Raw genomic sequence first — 5,776 nt, 5'->3', positions numbered from 1 at the left:
TAATCAGGCGCCCACCTAGAGAACAAGAGAAGACAATTCAAGTTTCAAGGGAAAACAGTTTTGAAGGAAGACAGTTCAAGTTTTAAGGGATCTGGTTCAAGGTGCAAGGGAAAACAGTGTCAAGTAACAAGAGAAGACGGTTCAAGTTCAGCAATCAGGCGCCCGCCTGGAAAATAAGAGAATTCAATTCAGAATGCAATTCAGGTCAGCAATAAAAGAAGCTCGCGTCAAGAATGCGAGTCAGTAGTCCGATATGATCAACAGAAGTTAGTCACAATCAAAAATAAAAAGTAAAAAACAAAACAAAAGGAAAGACAAGAAGTGAATCCAAATGCAGAAGTTAATGAAAGATGTGAGTTGCTCAAGACATGGTTGAGGTCACAAACTCTGCATGTCCCGTCTTGGTTTGAAAAAGCTGAAGAAGATTGAACCAACACCTGCAACTAACAGGCATCAAGATTCAGATCAACATCCGCATGAAGAACCAACCAAGACTCAAGATCAAGCTTCAGAAGACTCATAGATAGGAATCTTGTAACTCGCAGCTGATAGGCTTATTCAGTCTTTTTCATTTTTGATTTTGATGTAATAACAGGACCGCGAACCGGAACCTTGGCAGAACGACACCTCGATCGGCTCTCCACCTCGGCATACTCCATCATCTCACTCACCTCTGAACTACACGTGGCCTGATTCCTTTATAGCCAAGGATATGTAGGCAGCTCAGATACCAGGGCTCGGTCACATCCCCCTCTCTCTTAGTTTTAGTCTCTCCAAATAAGGTTCGGGTCAAAAAACATGTCTAGTCGTTCTTTGTCTGAAAATACTTCGTCTTTCCAATCAAAGAAGGGCAGCTGTAGACATGTGATTTTTGACCCTCCCCAAGATTTTTTATATTTTAGCATGTAAATATTTAATTTAGGCCTAATATAGCTATTTCAACTAAGTTTTACTTTTTTACCTTATTTTATCACAAGAAAATGAAAATTACAAAAAAATAGTTTCATTAATGTATTGTAGTCATTTTTAATCTTGAAAAAAATACCAAAAATAGTTTCGTTTTAACGGCCAGTCTTATTTTAATAGTTATTTTACTTAAGTAGGATTATTTAATAAATAAGGTCGCATTTTTAATCTCGTTCGCGGGGAAAGAATAAAGCTTGGGCTCGAGCAACCCATCTTTAGGCTTAATTTTGGACCTAGCCCATAATTCCCAAGCCCATAATTCCTAGGCACAAACCCCAAACCTAATCTCTACCCATATATAATAGTATCTAATCCCTAAATTGGGGGGGGGGTGAGAAATTAGAGAGGATTCTTAGGGAGAAAAATTCGGAGAAGAGAGCTAGGGTTCAGAACTCAGGAGTCTTTCTCTTCTCTAGTAAAAAAACTTTTCGATTTTAATTTCCTGAATGGCACAAACATAAACAATGTTGTTGTCTTTTGTTCTTTCCTTTGGTTTCTGTTTCAAATTTAGAATTTTGGGTTAAAAATGGAGATGGTCTGAGATTTCTTGTTGTTCTAGTGGTTCGATTTGAGCTATTTTAAGGACATAGGTTTAATGGTCTCCGTCTGAGTTCCGATTGCTGTGAGCTTACTTGTAGCAGCGACATTTCTCTTGCCATTGTATTTGTTGGGAATCTCTGTCACGTTAAAGGAAGATTTGTTAAGCAGGTTCATCTTGTTCTTATACTTTATCTTCTGAATTGCTAGTCTAGATTAGTGATGTTTGTTGTGAATTTATTGTTTCCTTGATGTCGACCTACACGATTGATGTTGTATGTCTCCGATTCGATCTTTTCCTGGTGGATGGTTTGGTGTTTGAATGAGATTCAACAAGTGGTTTCTTATAGCTAGCTTTCATCTTGTTTATTTTACTTTTATTTTTTTTTTAATTTTTTTTTTAAAAAGGAAAAATCTGATCTGGTCCAGCATGAATTTCTTTGAGATCATTAGGTTTGTCCAAATTTTGTTATTTTACTTCTCTTGATTAGTTTGTCTCATTCTAATTACACCAAATATGTGATAATTAAAGTGATGGCGAACAAGCAAAATATATTATTTGAATACGTTCGGATTTGGGGCTGCATAATTTGAAGCTTTGACTGCAATTTGTTCGAGCTCTCTCTCGTAGTTTCATTCGCAAGCGCTGATAAAGTTTGAAGGGAAGTAAAAACAATATAGGAGACATTTCGTGCATTCTGCTTTAGAATTAGTAGAACCTGTTTTCCAATCTAGCTTTGTTTCAACAGTCAAGTTTTGTGAATAAAATCTATTTTTTTTTCAATTTTAAAGCTAATGATAAGAGGAATATCCTATTAATTAGTACCCCATCTATGTTCTGGGCTGTCTTTTGTTGCATTTGGTTCCGAGAATTTGTTCAAATAAAGTAACACATTTGTTAAGTGAGATCTTAAAGTCCTATTCATAATTTGCACATTCCTGCACAGTTCCAGCTTACTTCTCAGAAGCAGTACTCTTTTGTTGTTTTGTTTCTAATCTTCAATTGTCATGAACGCTAGCATTTGTTGCGGTTGCATTCTGTATGCATTCTAATATATAATATAGGATGTATTTAATTGCCAATTTATAATCTTTTCTTTTCTTGCAAGCAATTTGAAGGATATAGCTGTTTCGTTTACCCAAGGACAAGAGTTGGTTCAGAAAATTAGAAAATGTATTGGTGTTTCGAATATTACAGAAAGGTTTGCAAAGATAATCAGCACATTTGTTAGTTTAGTTTTTATAACCTTAGCCATCACAACACTCCTGGATTTAGGAAATGAACAACTCTTGAACTTTCGTAGTTTGCTTTAGGCGCGTAATTTAAATTAATTTCCTTAAACTCGGGTGTGCATTTATGTGACCCAAATCCAAATCTCAACAACGTTAGATAAAATGTGACATGGACCATGAGTGTATTTATGTGACGTGGTTCAAGACGTGTTTTAGATGACGTTGAATCTTTCTCTTAAAAACTAATTAATTAAAGCGATTATAAAGTTAAAATTGAACCATAGGTTAAAACATGTATTAAAATCAAGTAAATAAGCCAATTATAATAGTTGAGCGACCGTGCTAGAACCACGGAACTGGGGAATGCCTAATACCTTCTCCCGGGTTAACATAATTCCTTACCCGAATTTCTGTGTTCGCGGACTATAATACAGAGTCAATCTTTTCCTCGACGTGGGATTTGAACCGGTGACTTGGGACACCATACAATTATCCCAAGTGGCGACTCTGAATTTAATAAATAAATAATCCCGTTTCGATTGTCACTTTAAGTTGGAAAAAATTCCTTTATACTCCTTTCTGGGGGTGTAGTGAAAAAGGAGGTGTGACAGTTTCCTAATTTGTTTTACTTGACAAGAGTTTCCAATAACGAAGTTTGATTTCCATATAGCAACCATGAATTTTGCTTGACTACAATTGTAATGATAATGAAGTGGGTGTAATATTTCAATATAACTTGAGATCTTTTATCTTTTCTGTCAAATAACAAGAACGTTAACTTACTAATCAAATGTAAGATTTTTCAAAATTATAAAATTACAAAAAAGACACGTCTTTAGTCTTACTCTATAAAAGCTACAAATAAGCATTATTCCAACCTACAGAATATATATTTAATACTTATTTTCATGTTGACATGTTAAGATAAAATTTAAAAATACACCAAGAAACTATTGCACTTTTTATCAAATCAGGGATCGAGTAAACTCGTCCATTAGGAACATTCAATTAAAAGTTCAAGTGAATCCATAGAAATTTAAATGTAAATAAAGTATTTGAAAATTAGAAATTATATTTTGACATTAAATTTACTTAAAACAAACTATGAAAGTTTAATTTTTGTGAGTGAAAATATTATATCACTTAAATTAGACATTCATACCAGTACTTCAATAGTTAACTTAAAATTAAATATTGAAATTTAGTATTTGAAAATAGTTATGACTAAATTAGTCACAAATGCTAAATTCTCATTATTTGAAATGGAAATAACATGTGGACCCATTAAATTTCACTAAATTCTTGAAATCTCCGCTCAATCAGAAATTTTATCTCGACTTTGTGATTGGTTTGAAGGAAAACATTTTTCGAAAAATATTTTTTAATTTTTTCATGTTTGACTCGCTTAAATGTTTTGGAAAATATTTTCCTTCGATTGGAGAATTTTTTTTTCATATCAAGACAAGGAAAAATATTTTTCAAAACTCTTTTTCAACCTTACCCATCCATAAGGACAAATTAACTAGGAATATAATTTGACTAGTTCTTTAATTTTTATGTATTTACGTGCCTCTTAATTATATAACAATTAATGTTAAATGCAAAATTGAAGAAATAGTTAATTTTTACTTAATTTTTAAAATTGGCAAATATTTAAAAATGATTATTTTTAATATACATGACAACTAAAAATGTATCGTATCGTATTGTTATTTTAAATACAATGTTTGTTTTGATTGTTACTTAAATTTTATTATATCGTATCGTTAAATCCGTCGTTACATAACGACGAAATGTGTCACTTTATGTAACGACCGATTTGGTGTGGTCGCGTCGTTACCTTGTCTTTTTCTCTCAATCTCACCCTCTATTATTATTAAATTATTTTATTTTATCATTTATCCTACCTTTTTATATAGTAATTTTACGTTGTATCATAATTTTTTTTATAATATTGTAAGTTTATTCTTCATATTGCTGGTGCGTGATATCATGAAACGATGACAAACGACACAATCTATCTAAACATTATATTTATCAAACGATACGGTACAATACAATACAATACAATACGATACGATACATTATAAAACAATGCGTAACAACCATCGAAACAGGCTGTAAATATCACAATTCACAACTAAATGGGAATAGAGGCCGTATCTTCAAACCCACACCCAACCCCACCCTCACCCACCCCCACCCCCACCCCTCACCCCCAACCCCACCCTAAATAGAAATATTATTAATTAATAACACTTTCTTTTCATGTTATAGATAGGGTAATTTTTTTTTTCATTTCTACAAATGCGTATTTTTTTTTCATGATATAAAAAAAATATTTATTTTTATTTTAACAAGAAAATACTTTCTTTTCGTGATGTATACAAAGTATTTTCTTTTATTTCAACAAAAAAATTATTTTCTTTTCATAACGTGGAAAAAATATTTTCTTTCATTTCAATAAAATGAGTATTTTTTTCATGATGTAGTAAAAAAATATTTTCTTTCATTTCAACAAAACAAATATCTTCTTTTCATGATGTGAAAAAAGTATTTTCTTTCATTTCAACAAAGTGAGTATTTTATTTTCGTATTGCAGAAAGAGTACTTTCCTTTTCAACCAAAAAAGAGTATATTTTTAGTTATGGAGCACAAATTTCGACGTTGTTTTTGCGTAAAAAAATAAAGTAGCACATTAGTTCTTTTGAGTTTGTGTAAATTTTTAGAAGGATAATTAAATTTCTAAGAAAACTTTTTTCATGGTAAACGTTTTTCTTCTTACCAAACACATACACACCCTCAATCTCAAAAAAGCAAATACCTCAAAGAAAAGAAAAGAAAGTACTATTACTAGAAAAAGAAATAAAAAAGAAATAGCAGTTCATTTATGGCGGTAAATTACAGAATCCGGTGCGAATTCTCATGCAAAAAGGTCAAAAAAGATATTCGTCCTATTCTCTCTATGCCATTTGCCACGTCTTTTTCTTTTTAAATACCCCAAGTGTATTGTGTCACGTACTTAAAACCGAAACAAAAT

This window comes from Nicotiana sylvestris, chromosome 4, assembly GCF_000393655.2.
Source record: "Nicotiana sylvestris chromosome 4, ASM39365v2, whole genome shotgun sequence".
NCBI classification, from domain to species: Eukaryota; Viridiplantae; Streptophyta; class Magnoliopsida; order Solanales; family Solanaceae; genus Nicotiana; species Nicotiana sylvestris.
The sequence above is the reverse complement of the archived record's forward strand: the minus strand, read 5'-3'. Positions refer to the sequence as shown.